This window comes from Monopterus albus, unplaced genomic scaffold (assembly GCF_001952655.1).
Source record: "Monopterus albus unplaced genomic scaffold, M_albus_1.0 scaffold21.1, whole genome shotgun sequence".
NCBI classification, from domain to species: domain Eukaryota; kingdom Metazoa; phylum Chordata; class Actinopteri; order Synbranchiformes; family Synbranchidae; genus Monopterus; species Monopterus albus.
The window spans coordinates 3,036,990-3,052,389 of NW_018127901.1; the positions used below are offsets into that span (position 1 = coordinate 3,036,990).

The following is a 15,400-nucleotide window of genomic DNA, read 5'->3' on the forward strand; positions in this document are numbered from 1 at the left end:
CTTTAACCAAAGTGCTTTTATTTCTCTGGACCTCTCTGGTGCGACAGCCCTGCAGTTTGCACGTTGTTTTGTTAGCACATTTTTATGGTTTTCAGTATATGTCGGTAAATCTTCATCCCACAGTCTCACACAGGCAGGATAATCCATCAGATTAAGGTTCCACATTTTACTTACACAACATGCAAAACTTTTGTCCTACAAATACCATCCACAACACAGCTATTACAACAACAGAAAACATGGCGCGTTCCCATCAGCCTCAGTTTCAGCCTGTTTGTAAGACACATAATTAGCAGGTGGAGACCAAACAACAGGGTACAGAAGTGCTGAGACACAAAACACGAACAAGGACTCTGTGTCGACATTTCACTATATGTTCACAATGAGACATCTGTTATGTAGTAACAGTTTATCAGTGCTGCAAATCAAGTACCATAACCTGTTGTTTTTGAGTCGCCAGTTCACATTTCACAACAAAACAGCATTGTCGCTGCTCCATCAGGGTCAACGAGCTTTTTTGTTTCACTATTACATTTTCAGCAGATTTTGGTGAAACATAACAACAGAACCTGGCTGGTCTCCACGGGCTGTGTTTACATTTTGGTGGTTTGCTGACACTAATTACAGAGTGTGACTTACAGTGAGTGCAATAACCTTGATAAACTAGATGGGAAACCAGTGATGTGAAGGTCATACTCTAGATCCCAGGTTGCAGTGCCTTTGCAGGCTGTAAAACAAGCTCCAGTTTCTCAGCAGAAGCAGAAAATAGCTGAGCAATGAAGGCAAACTGCTGCTGAACATCAGGAAAAAGCCTGGAAACCACAAATAACATACTGTATGTTTTTCACATAAAACACAGCAGCAGGTACCATCGCGTGTTATTGTCCTGGTTTGGCTGAGTGAAACAACTCTGTGTTGATACTGCAGTGGTGCTTCCCATGGACTCTGATCACATCACCACCCTCTCTATCAGGCTCAACACTGTTTGAGTTTTGGTTGAAATCCCCTTTTGGCTGCGTACACTGTAAACAGTTTTGTCTAGTGACAGAGCCTAAGTCTGCGTCGCTGTTGACATGAAACCTCATTATAGACTCTGAACAGCTGTTTGTGTGTTTTCCCATGTAGGGGTATTAAAACACATTAGAAATATGTTCTTAAAGCAGCAGAGTTGGAACATGTTGTTTGCTTGTTGTGTTATAAGTATGTTCAAATATGTGATGTCTTAAAGGCCATAAAACCTTTTTTGTTTTCTTAGAGACCTGATGTGTCCTGATCACCTGCGTTAACGGAGTGTTGGAGCGCTAAAACTGTTCAAAAATCATACCAAAAGATGTTTGATTATTATTTACTCACTATTAGTCAATATAATAGCGCATACAGAGCATAGTTAGCATAAATACAAGTGTGCTGCCTGTCTCCTTATTCTGACAAATCCAGGTGACAAGCCAACATTAGATATCGTCAATTTATTTGCATCATATGCAAGTGTGCTGCCTGTCTCCTTATTCTGAATTTTCTGGCAGAAAACAAAAAATTAGATATCGTCAATTTATTTGCATCATATGCAGCTGTCTTTGCTGACTTTTAAATGCTCAGAAATATGTTCCTGTCACTCTTGTGTATTTAAATGCCAATGTTAATGTGGTCAAAATAACCACTGGAAGTCATGCCAGGTGATTTTCTGGCAGAAAACAAAAACGAATAGTCGAACAGTCAAACAGTCACACTGAAGGGTCGACTCACAAAATCCTTAGTTGGGTACAGCCATACTTATTTATACACGCCGCAGTTAATTAGGAGTCGTGTTTTGTACACCCAGCAAAACCAGTCAAGTGTTCCCTCTCTTTTACCTCTGTTTTTGGTCTCCACCAGCTCCTTAGGGAAATATCTGGCTCTTCACTGTGTTCACCGGCTAGTTTCTGTTTGCTGTTTACTGAGAGAGCAGAGGAAATGATCCTGTTTTTTAGTTCCTGTTCAAAAATCCACCATTTTTTATGCCTTACACTGCATTTAATCTGTTTATAAATCAATATATGTATGTTTATGAAATGACCTCAGTTATTTTTGTTAACAGTTTTGAGACAAAGGTGTAGGTGCATGTTTTTTTCTACAGTGCTATGAATGCACGTGTTTGATGAAAGTAAAATTGTGTGCACTAAAGTGCTCCTATCTATTTCTACCTATGTAGAGGTGAGCCGGTGCGAGCCTATGGAGCACGCTCATTCCAAACGTCCCACTCTAAGCTCAGCTTTCAACACTAAGATCCAGCTCAGGAATGACAGCCTTGTTCAGGACTTTACAGCTCGAGCTCCATCTCAGTCAATAAACAAATTCCTCCTTGTAAGCTAAGATCTATTAGAGGGGGTGGGAGCAAATGTCTGAAGGCTAACGCTCATCAGGTGGTTATAGATGAATCTGTTTCCAGGAAAAAGAAAAATTGAGCTACAATGTAAATTATGCTTTTCCTTTAAACTAAAGATGGAAAAACACCTTTGAGTTGTTTTGCTGTGCTGCAGTTTGTCGGGGAAGGTGTGGCGGTACGACAGGAGTTCAGGTGTAAGCAGACAGAATATGCTGGCACAGTGTGTGTTGGGTGCACTGAGTTTAGAGTTTGGCTAGAGCTGAACTAAACACTGAAAATCCATCTGTTTCATCAAATAAATAAATAAACAGAGAAAAAGTGCCAACTGTGGATTTAAATGACTTGGCTAAATGCAAATCTGATGCTGTGTTTATTCATAAGTACCATTTATCCAATCAAAGGGGATTTGGGGCAACAACTAAACCCTCCCACCAAACTACACTAGGTCACAGCAGCAGGTGGACTGATGTCATGTGTCAAAGGAGTGCACTTGTATATTAGTGTGGTTTATTTAAGTGACTTCTCCCTCTTTGGGAGAACACGCTTTGGATATAACAACACAGGTGATAAAGGTGCAGGTGGAGACAAATAGTCCTGCACAGCTCCATAACGCTTAACAGTCATAAAAAGTCAATATGACCAAGTGATCATTCCTGAAATTATACACTGTCCACATATTTTGTTGTTGTCGTTAACTCAGAAATGTGTTATGTGACAGAAACTAGAGACACTCTGTTTCATTGGACATGAACAACTTTAACATAAGTCAAGGCCACAGTGTAACAAGGACTGGCTCATATTGACAGTACTATCACTGTATGTACATTATGGACAGCCCAGTTCAGAATGAAAACACAGAACAGAACCAGGATCCTGTTCCATATACAGTACAGGCAGACCATGAGCTAAAACACCAGGACTAAGGGCCCCATCTAGTGCATTGCTTATGTTCAAACTTTATAGTCTGAGCCACATCATGCTACATTTCAGTGAGCTTTATGGGAACAGACACTTGCTCTGGCTGCATGATACTGAAGGCATAATGAACAAATGAGCTGCTTCAAAGCTGTAAAGCAGCTTCTCCAGACTTATTTGGTTTCTTTTGCCAATCACTGCTCTTAATATTTTTCTTTCAGCTGTGCTGTCTCTGCCTCATCCTCCCCCTCTGCACCTTGCAGAAACTGTGCTACTTAAGAACATTCAGTTGCTTCTCAGCGTGAGGTGTTGTCATTAGCCAGTGCACTGGGCTCTTAACAGCTATGCTGAAGCAGTCTGGTATTAAATGTCCTGCTCAAGGGTAACTCAGGAAGTGCTACTCCTTTCTGACCTTGGTATTCAAGCAAGCAACTTTACAGTCATAAAAAGGTTTTACTCAAACATGGCTACTCCTTTCTGACCTTGGTATTCAACCAAGCAACTTTACAGTCATAAAAGGTTTTATTCAAACATAAGGCTGCTGTTGTTTACTGATAAAACACGGATTTTCAATGCTGTACCAGGCTGGCTGAGCCACTGGAACAAGGCCTCTTAGCAAGATTACCAGAGGTCTAGTACATGAGCATTTTATCAGGCACTGGTGGCCCTGTTGGGCAGGAAGCCAAACTAAAGGCCACACAAAGTAGGAAGTGACCGGTGGCCATAAACAGCAGCAGGGAGATCCTAAAATGCAGCTACTGTGACTGTTTACCTCCCTCATGACCCTCAGCTTCCTCAAAACCTCCTCTCTGCACCTCTCCATGCACACATAAGCATGCCTGTACATGTCCACAAAGGGATATGTGATCCCAGACGATCTCTACACATCATTGTTTTCATAGCAGCAGCATTAGCCACCTCTCCAGACTCGACCTTTGACCGTTGAATAGCTTATCATCTGAATATAACTGGTATGTTTGCCTTTCCTGTTATTATGGGTAGGCGTTGTGTGAGTTGTGGGCTGGCTGACTAGTTTTCTAACGGACAAACTGGCTGGATCTGCGATGGATTGGCGACCTGTCCAGGGTGTACCCCGCCTTTGCCCGATTGCCGGCCGGGATTGGCTACCTGAATGTTGGAGGTGGGTTGTCCGATTACTATCTGTCAACAAAAAATGACAAGCAATAAGAACTGAAGCCCTTCCTCAGGTCTTGTTGATGGTTCTGCTGGTCTGTGCTCATCCCTGTGGACTTTCAGTTGGACTAGAGAGAGAAATCTTTAAGGATGTAGAGCTTTAATCTGCTCAGAGCTGAACTTTTTGTCCCAACTCATACACAAGCTATTCCTCTAAAACACATGATGGATACATCTCAAAGTCTCTAGAGATACAGACATAAATCAGAAAATGTCACTCTATCCATCCAGTGTGATCACTGCCTTAAGGTACAGAATATGTCTGAAGCAGCAAGGGTGCACATGAAGGAAATGCTGGAAGCCGTGCACCTGCACATGTTGTGCACTCAACCCCCTGCTATGCAAAATGTAACCACACGGACGCACTGGTCTGCAATCTGTAATCTATCTGAGTAGCCTGTTGGGGACTGGCTTTACTGGCTGACTGACTATATGTGGCGATAGTTAACTTCGCTAGCTTGACGACTGTGTATTTAATAACCTAAATAGAAGTGAAGCTAGTTGTTTTGCTGACCAGTTGCCTTGTTTGTCTGCTATCTTGTGGTGTGATAGCATGCTGGGTGTTAGGTTACTGACTGGCTGACTAGATGGCTGGATGATTCAACAGCTGGATGTGGTGGAAGTAATCAGACAGAGGGTGGAGAGAGAGAGAGCGAGAGAGAGACATCTGAAACCTTCTGCAATCATCTGAAATGATTGCAGTGATGATTTTTGACATGTGGAACACTAAGTGTATTAATCCAGCACACTGCAGCCCTGTCACCATGCATCTGTCTACTCCCCTGACACCGTGTGTGTGTGTGAGAAAAGTGTGTGCAGTTTCATGTCTGTGTAGTCGTGCAGACTAAAATCCCAGCGTACATTTGCGTATACGTGTGTGTGTGGTTGTGTCTGAGTGAATGCTTTGTAAATCTGTCCCACCACAGCCCCTGAGTTTGTAACGTACACCGTGTACTTTGGGCAATCTCAGAATGCAACAAGACATTCATTTGCTCTCACATACACAAAAGAGTATGCCTTCCTGTCTATGTTTGCATTACATGAGTTGTGCACACTAGATCAGATTATTGCCTTCATTTTCCAATTTATTGTGACAAGTCTACTGAACGCTGCTTTTACTTGAACGTCTCTAACTGAGGATTTAGACAGACAGCAGAGCGATGAAACAAGATTTGACTGCATGTGGCTGATTTAGTTGACAATGACCGCCTTCTTGAAATAGGCCCCTGATGGCTAAAATTATGAAAACAACATTTAATTATCCTTTAAGATAAAAGCAGCTGTTTTTAGGCAGTTGTCTTTGTGTTTGAATTACTGGGAGATTATTTTCAGGTAACTTATTTCTGAGCACGATGGACAACTGATCTCAGCATGAGTCCACTGCAGGGACATGGACATAAAAGCGAAATGGCTGGTTTTATATGTATCTTACATGCAGTGAATTGGTTTGACCTCCTCGCCTTCCCTGATGCAATGTGTGATTTATCTGCTGCTGGTTAAGTGATAGAAACGCTGTTGGGAGGAGTCAGGTGTGAGTCAAGGCCAGTAGAAGAACCTCTTATTGACTGAATCACTTAAGCCCCATTTAAGCCCCCACCCACCCCTCTTTTTTGACTGCATAGTCCTTCAGCTTCTTCCACCTCTACCTCATCTTCCTCCTACTTCTCCATCACCTTGTTCACCCGCTCTCCCTCTTGCCTTTTTCCCTTGTCACGTTTCCAAAACATCCCTTTTTTCTTCCTTTGACCTTGACCTCTGTCTCCTTTACCTACCCATCCTCGTCCTCCTCTCCTAAGGCAATTAGCCTCCAATCCTTTTTTTATTTTTGCACCTCTGTGAGGTGGAGCTCAGCGTTGGATCAAGCAGAGCAAGGTCACATCAGGATTTAGCTCCTTCTAGAAAATAAAGTTAAAAACACTAAGGAAAAGACAGAGGGAGGTCCCGACCTCTAGTTACTGCCTATTGAGTCTCCACAGCTTCTTGTGTCATGCATTACAACTAACAAATCATGTGAGACTGTTCTCAGCAGAAAATCAACAGCAGTGTTTGGGTGTCCACAAAAAACACTGAGCGTCCTCTCAGTGTCTCCGCAGCAAAGGCTGCAGCTGCATGATGTCAGTATATTGCAGCAACACCTAATAGGAACGAGGTCAGGTGTATGGGCATACAAAGCCTGTGATTTTTAAAAAAATATTTAGTATAAATCTATTTTATCTCATGCTCTTATCCACAGTGAGAGGGCAGTAAACGAGGTCAATGAAATGTGACATATTAACTGATTTTACACTGACATGGCAGGTATTTTTGTTGATGCTCACTTACAGTGGAACAGTCAAAGGTCACAATGTCCCGGTGAGTGATGTGAAACAAAAGTAAGTTGAACTAGATGACACTCACCACACTGATAAACGAGGAAAGCATCAAGATGCGTCAGTTTTTCACCAGAAGTTAATCAGGTCTTCATCACCACATGACCAGCCTTTCTGCAAGCGTCCTGCTCAGATGGTTCTGAGATTTTCTGCTGCAGGACACAGAAACAGAAACAGGTAAAAAAAAAAACACTCCATCATCATTTTTTCATTTCAGCTGATCCAGAGAAAGCACCAAGACTGATAAAACTTGTTTATTCTCTAAGTCTTGGCCCAGTAGGTGTGATGGCTGAGGCAAGGCAGGCTTTAGCTTTTTAGATCAAACATGCATGTGTGGAACTAAAGCTGCCACCTGCTGTAGCTGACGTGACATCTTCTGAAGCCCACTTAGTGACGACATAGTGCTGGAGAAATAAGCTGATCAAGGCGTCAGATGTCATACTGCGGTTCCTAAAATGTTGCTGTGGTTGTAGAAAATGGACGTACGATGAAAACTGAAGTCAGAAGTAATGAAACAAAGTAAACAAGTGACCTGTTCCCATGTCATACTGGGTTTTAAAGTTGAATTCAGGTCCATTTCGAAACAGATTTTGCAGACACAGTGAGTCATTGCTATTATCTGAATATTCATTAATATCAAATAACATAACAGCATTAACCTCAGACTGTATTTAGCCTCCCCCTGAGAGATGCCACTCGGCTGCTCACTCTCTGTGTAACACGCAGTAAGACCGCTAATGAAGAATGACAGTAGCTCGGGCTCTAAGATCAGAACAATAAGAATGTGTGCATCAGTGTCACTCAGCATGGCAGAGTGTTTATATTTGTGTGCACTTGCATTTGTGTGCATGCATTCGTGGATCCCAGTGTGTCATCAGTACACTCCAAATTTAATGACAACAGGCATCTGATACATGTGAGAGCATGAGAGTCTCTGCCTAAATATAAACTGCACCACATCCTCTTGCTGTAATGTTTCCTAGAGTTTGTGTGTGTTTGGGGTTGTTTGAAGCAGTGTGGAGTTGGTTTCTAGGCACGTGAATGTGTTTTTTTTTTTTTTCTCCCTTTTTATAACCTGGTGAAATCACATTGAGCACGCCAAGTGGCTCTACTATAGTTTGAAAGAACGTTAGGACTACATTGTGGAAGAAACAAAGCACCACAGTTGCTCAACTCATCTAACACTGACCCAGAATCTAAAAGCAAACGTCACAAAAACCTAACTGTTTTATCCTGAACCAACAGAGGACTCACCGAGCTGTCAGTCATCACAGTCACAGACATGAGAGAAGTTTTGGCACATCTGGAGGATTCTTTGAAAATGACGATGTATTCACTTTTCAAAGGATGAGGCCCTTGACATGTCTAACTCCTGCACATAAACACTTGAATCATTCATTCATTCATTTTCTACCGCTTAGTCCCTGAACGGGGTCACGTGGGGGGCAATCCCGAGAAAATAAGCAGGTAATGAGGCTTAATCAAGTTAAACCATGATATGATATAATCATGATTTATTAATGATAAAATGCTGCATAAAGAGTCCTTCATTCCTGGTGACACACACATGGTGAGGACATTAATATTTTCTGTCAGTGTACTGATGTGTGTGTGTGTGTGTGTGTGTGGTGTGTGATGTGAGCTCAGCCAAGCATCTCACCATCTCTTCAGGGGATTTGACTTTGGCTTCTCCTAATTTCAGACATCAGCTGTCACCCCAAATACACACACACACATACTATACAACTTGCTCTCCCACACACACACACACACACACTATACAACTTGCTCTCCCCAGTGTGTTGTGATGTTATGACAGAGCTGACTGTGTATCAGAGTGTGTGTTATTTCTCTCCTCTTCCTCCTTTTTGATGATAAATGATGACAGTCAGGATCAGGTGTATATAGGGCAGCGACCATGCAACACACAGCTGCACACTTGCATGCATAGGCACAGATGGAAATTCTTAAAAGTAATCCTGTCCTGTTCTAACTTATCGAATTTGCTGTTTTGATTGAAACTCTACTCTCTTACTGTTTATCTGCAGATAAATCCGCTGATGAAAGAATGTGTCATATTTCAGCTCACTTCCTGTAACAAAAAGACCAATCAACTAAAGGTTCCTCATGTTTCCAGAATAACTGGGGCTAAAGGATTACGGACTTGGCTGTGTTATGGTGCTTCAGAACCAAAGGTGATCCAACTCCCAGGTTTGACTAGGGAGGCTGAGAAGGAGATTCTGCAGCAGCTGCACCACATTTAGACCCAGAAATCAAGGATTATTTATGTTTATGCAGGTACTTCTCATAAATATAGTTCTATTTATTTCTGACTTATATATTATACTTGTTCCTTCACCATATTGCTTTTGAGGGTGATTATTTGCTGCTCTCCCATCTTGGTTTTTCCCCCTCTCCTTCTTTCTGGTCAGTGATTTTTCAAATTCCAGGAGACTCTCTTTAAATGCACAAAGGATGCCAAAAGCTCTAAATAATGATAGTGCATATAAGCCATTTCGTCAGCGTTCAGGCCGGGGTGCCGCTCTCCTGTTGTCCTCTAGGCAGCAGTGGGAGCTGTGGCTCTATTTTTAGCTTTGCTTCAGCTAGAGGACAAGATATTTATAGCCTGTGATCTGTTCACCATTACACTTATGCTGCAGAGCCAAAATCTGTCTCACACACACACATGTTGGTTTTTCTATAGGTGTGAGGACACTCACTGATATAATGCATTCCGTAGCCATTTACCCTAACGCTCCCATCACAACAGTCACACCCACCCTAACCTAAACCGCTTTCTACCCTTAACCCCACAACCAATTAGCCGTCAAAGAGCCAGGTGAAGTTGTGAGAACCTGCACAGCAACAGTTTCTAACTAAAACTAATATAGAACAGGGCAGGCAGCGCATTGTCCGACACACACTGCAAGGAACAGATTCACACAAGACTAACACTCACACATACATGCTGTCATTCAGAGGCGATTAGATGCCTGAAGGAGTTCTTCTGCATCACGCTGCTGCTGATACAAGAAAGGCTCGCTGACGTGAGCATTTATGAGCACAGCACACACACACACACACACACACACACACACACACACACACACACACACACTCATGTTCATGCTACCATCGAAACTGGAAACATGCTTGAACAGACATAGACTGTACACTGGGTGAAGATGTTAACAGAAAACCACATAGGAAATGTTTGCAATTCACAAATATAGCTACAGAACCATACGATATTTGTGCATTTACATGAACACAGTGAAAACTTAGAACATCCGTGCATTTATATTGATGCAGGCAACATGACTTGATGTGCTTCCACACAAACACACAGGCAGCGTGTGTTCACTAAGTGCCACTCAAAAAGCCCCCAAACCAGCACTGCAGTTCACACTCCAGTGCCCACTGAAGCCAGCTAATGCTCCCTGTGGAGATGCTGGGCGCGCGCACACACGCACATATCATCAGCTCCAGCCTTAAACACAACATTCACTGAGCAGACCTGATGCTACAGTGGGCTTATAATCACTACAAGACCACAAACACATTTGTTAGACCAAAAGATGAGAAGTTTCTAAACATATTAGTGTTTATTTACTGGCCATACCTCAGTGGGTGACACTAATAAAACACAGCTGATCAGGATTAACAGCTGCCACATTCATCCCCACTTTCAAACCGCCTGCAGGGTCATTAAGTTATATGATGATGACCTTTGGGTGAACCTGTAGCAGCTTTTCATAAAGCCTTTAACTGCCTGGGTGGCTCAGGTCAGGGCAAAAAGCTCACTTTTACTGCTGCATGGTCTACAGTGGGCCACTAAGTCAAGTCCACAAGATGACTCACTCACACATCCATTATCTTTACCACTCATCCTATCTAGGGTCACAGGGGGGGATGGAGACTTTCCCAGCTGACACAGGGCAAGAGGCAGCATACACCTGGACAGACTACCACAGGCCTTGTTTGTATATCATACAAATATACACATGCACAAACAAGCATGGAGCTGATGTGATAGAGGGCAAAGTTTCACGCTCATACCAAATGCTACAACAGAATGAAGGGCAGCATGTAAAGTTAAAATGACCCTCCTAGCTAGTATCCTACAGGTGGCAACAGTCCGCTCTGATATAATTACTGATGCCTGAGATTTCTGACTGACGTCCTAGTTGAACTGAAGAGTTTCATCACTGCAGGAACTTACAGGTGTATAAAGTCAGTATCTTCTCCATTGTTCTCTGCAGTGTCCACAAGCAATGATGTTAAAACAAGTCAGTGCTTCATGCTATAGATTACACAGCTGCTCTGAAGAGCGCAGTCGCTCCCCATTAAAAATAGCTAAGCTCAAACTTGCACGTCTGATGTGAGAACAGGATGAAAATAAAACCACTGCTTGATAGGAGGTGGTGATAATGCACTGAGAAACACAGCAGTGCAGAGCTACAGGTGAGGAGATGTTAGCTGTGGCTCACTGATGCAAATATGCTGCTTTGAATAGATTAAAATAGGCTCTGCACATGTTTTATGGGCTTCAGAAGGCTTGTTGGGCCACAGTGATACATGCAACGCTGGCTTTGGAGAACTGCAAAATAAAAGTACATACAATTCTCCGGCTTTGAACACAGATGTGCTCAAACTCCTGGATGTCACGCTGTTTACAAAATCCCGCTGCAGCTCAGTTTCTTTCTCGTCCTTGTGTGTGTTTTCATGTTACTGATATTGGTCATCTCTTGTTTTTCTCTTTTCAGAGAGAATCAATACTGGGATCTTTGCCTCACTTTCTCCATTTAGCCTGTTTTTTGCTTGCATCAAATATAAAATATGAAATAAAACTTGCCTAAAAATAAACAAAAATGATTATGCTAATAGCAGACAAACAACACTGAGGGCACCTGTGGCTGGATGTTTGCCGTCTGTCTCTAGTGAATAATGATGGGTGAGAAAACAAAACAGGTTTAAAAATAAACTGTCAGAGAAAAACACAAACTAGGTCTTAGTAAGCCAGGAACATAAAAAAAACAGTCACATTTTACCCACTTTTATTTACTTCTAAGATGCTTTATATTCACACAGCAGGTGAATAATCCACTGAAGGCAACACTAAACAGGAAGCAGCTGAACACAACACACTGTGTGTATTACTGCAGGCATCTATTGTGCTTTTATTTTGCGCTCTCCTGCGCTGAAGGTGTATGAAGATAAAAGAGGTACAGTTCATGTAAACAGTAAAAACTCACACCTACTGGTCTGCAAAAACAAGATGACTCAGGTGGCCCAGAAAAATGAGAAGGGGAGCAGAAAGACGATATTCGACCACTGAATCGACTATGATGATTTAACCACAGCATGTAAACATGGGGGGACCTAATATTGTAGGTGAACTGCGCATGATGTAGTGACAAGTCTTGTGTAAAGAATAAGGCCAATTTGTTGACACTGCAGACACTGTTCAGTCTGTAAGAATCCTCCAGAACTCGCTCCTACAGAGATGGAGCTGCTCAGCTGATACACGGTCTCTGTGTGTCTCTCCTGCTAGGAGAAGAGACGGGTTTCAGAAAGGATGAGATTTACAGAGATCTGATGGATGGATCTTAATGGAATAGGCAGCCCTGTGATGCCAGGTTGAAATAACAGTTTTAAGAGTAATTCACATAGTTTCAGTGCTTCACAGTGAAATATATGCAGAGCAACTGTTTAACCTTATAAAATAAAACCGAATTCAATTTTGTTTATTATCCTTTTTTTTACAACCTCAATATTTGTTGGATAAGTCCCTAGAAAATATACAAGTTAATCTAGAAAATATACAAGTTAATTAATTGATAGAGTATAAAACTAATTAGCAATCATTTTACAACCCCTTAAATAATTCTTATTTATCCAGAAAAACAGCAGCCTGCCCATGATTGTCATGTGAAAACCACGCATCTCTAAAAGGTGAACTTTACCTGACAGAGAAAAGGCTCAGCTTCCGGGAACACACCTGGCCCGCTTAGCCATGTTGCTAACAAAGTTTAGGCTATGCTGTTAGAAACCACGACGCATTAGGATTTTTACAGCGTAGACAAATTTAAGATTCAACTTTCAGAGAAAACCCATTGATTAGTTTTAAACAAAGGTTCATACTGGGCCAAACAGTCATGGCTTACCTTTTCTGTCGGGTGTTTACATCCGGTAGCTTTAGCCAGTTAGCTCAGCAACAACCCAAACCTTTAGCTCTAAGGTGTGCAATCCTTGAGAAAGATCCACAAAACCACCATTGTTAACCTTGAGATGCTGTCTGGTTTGCTTGTTTTCTACTGGGATTTAAACTTTAAATGTACGTTTCATGGGACACTGTGATACGTCTGTCATTTTGGCTCAGCACAGCAGACATGTTGCTAAAGCTGCGGTCGGCCGACCGGTGTTTGGGCCTTTCCACCGGCCTTCACAGTCTGTTGGAAGTCAGAACCACTCACATCCTGTCAGATCTGATCCTGATTTAATAAAATGTCATCAAACTAAACAGTATTAATAAATAATAAATATTTGTCTCCAAACAGACACTGTGCTGTCTGCCCGGACAAATTCTTGATAGAACAACTGAACATGGCCAGTTCAGTACTTTCTTCATCAAACTTTGACCTGGATTTGTCTACCATTGTGGCTGATACTCCACTGTGTTTCTAGGCTCACCAGGCCAGGCCCACCCACAGACACATATTTACACTGAAAAAATAAACAATAATAATAATTAGGTGAGGAATTTGACATTTTTACCAAGTTTGTTAAACTTGGGCTAATTCTGAATATGTGATAGTAATCTACAAAGCGTTCCCCTTCAGAATTGACCAGGGACATGAATGTGATCCTGAGGGATTCAAGAGTTGTAATCCTTTAATGTTGGGTATACCATTTTTGGTCTTGTGTTCAAAAAGAGGGCATGAGAAAAAAAATGGCTATTACCAAATTAGGAGTTTAGTTAAGATAGCTCTATGAACTTAATAAAAAGCATTTCTAGAGCGCTGTAAAGCGGCCTACAGCCATGTAGAGCTGTGTGGAGTACTGAGTGTTCTTGTGCATCTCTTTGATATTTAATTGTCTCTGAGATGTTTTATGTCCAAATTGTATATCGTTCTTACTGTTTCTGAAACTGATAGTGCACAGACTAAGTTACAGCCCTAGAAGATGCAATGCCAATGCAAACAAACAGATGTTTATGACATGTTGGGAAACAGTTTTGATCCGATGTCCAAAAGGTCACAAGTTTCCAGTTTCACAGAATTACAGCCGATATCTGTTTAAATTCTGGTGCTTCATTTACCCTCTGTGGTACAGCTGACATTAAATATCTACATGCATTTTGTACTTTAGCGAAATGACAAGAGGACACAGAAGAGGTTTCTGTTTAGGTTTATTGAAGCCACAGTCACACAGCTGCAATGACCGCTGCACTGTGTGTGCTCAACATCACAAATATGGCAACATGTTAAAGATTTCTCATGTCATCTCAGGTCATGTCGCCCTGCTGCATCAAATAAGTTAACACAACAATACTACTAAACACAGTTAGAAAACAATAAGATACACACAGAACTGCTGTGCAGACTGTAACTCCAGATCATCTGCATGTTAACAACATCTTGATTTGATAACAGATAAAATAAAATAAAAAGGTAAATTGATCATAGGAACAGAATGTATGGGATTATATTTGGCTCTGCTCACAGGCAAGCACTAATACTGACAGGTAAAGGAGGTAACGCACACAGAAACACACACACTCTTCCCAGTTACACAGTGAAATACACATACAACCAACCCAGCTCACCTGCTCCCTCTTGTGGTGGAGTGGTGAAGGACACTGCCTCCTATGCTAATGAAGGTAAACACACTACCTGTAAGGACCTGTGTTTCTGCATTAACCACTAAACATTTCCTAAATTTGATACCATTTCTGATCAGAAACTGAACAGAGAAATCCACACTTTACCGTTGACTCATGGCTGCATATTATCAGCATGTGGTTCTCAGTCTTTGTCAGGAGTGTGTGTAATAAAGTTTAGTTTTACAGTATCTACATTTTTAGTTTTCCAGTGGACCAGGACACTAAATAAAACAAAAACATTAAAGTCAAAGCAATGGCACCTTTATATTTGTCATCAGTGGGAATTTACAAAATGTACAGTTGAAAGGTCCCAAACTGCTGGGTTTAATGCCATTGCCTGTTTTTAACAACGTCCTTTCCCCATGAACTGACCTTTGAAGAGGTGAAAGCCAGTAAAAAGTTCTCAGGTTGGGACCTTTTCTTCATCTTCCTTCATCTTAATAATCTTGAGGACATTTGGTATTTGGAGATCTAAGTACCATCACACACACACACACATTTGCATGCTGTCCCTCCTGCAGCTCTCCTCCGCCCTGACATTAAGGCTGATGGGAACAGCTAAGCTCCAGCTGAGCGGCTCTGACTCCCAGCCCCCCTCCCCCTGCTTCACATCCACTGCAGCTGATGCAGCACAATCCAACAGGAAAAGATTCAGTTTTATGCAAAGCACGCTCA

The 15,400-nt window shown here is 41.9% G+C and overlaps 1 long non-coding RNA gene across 1 annotated transcript in view; it reads right to left on the minus strand.

Annotated features, from left to right (window-relative positions):
• The window catches only part of LOC109956720 (uncharacterized), a 17,090-nt gene extending 3,747 nt beyond the window's left edge, over window positions 1-13,343 (minus strand). Inside the window, exons 1-2 of the long non-coding RNA XR_002274455.1 lie at window positions 13,008-13,343; window positions 6,869-6,992 (exon numbers count right to left, since the gene is read on the minus strand). This is a non-coding gene — a long non-coding RNA (uncharacterized LOC109956720). The remainder of the gene's footprint in view (window positions 1-6,868; window positions 6,993-13,007) is intronic.
• Window positions 13,344-15,400: the final 2,057 nt, after the last annotated feature.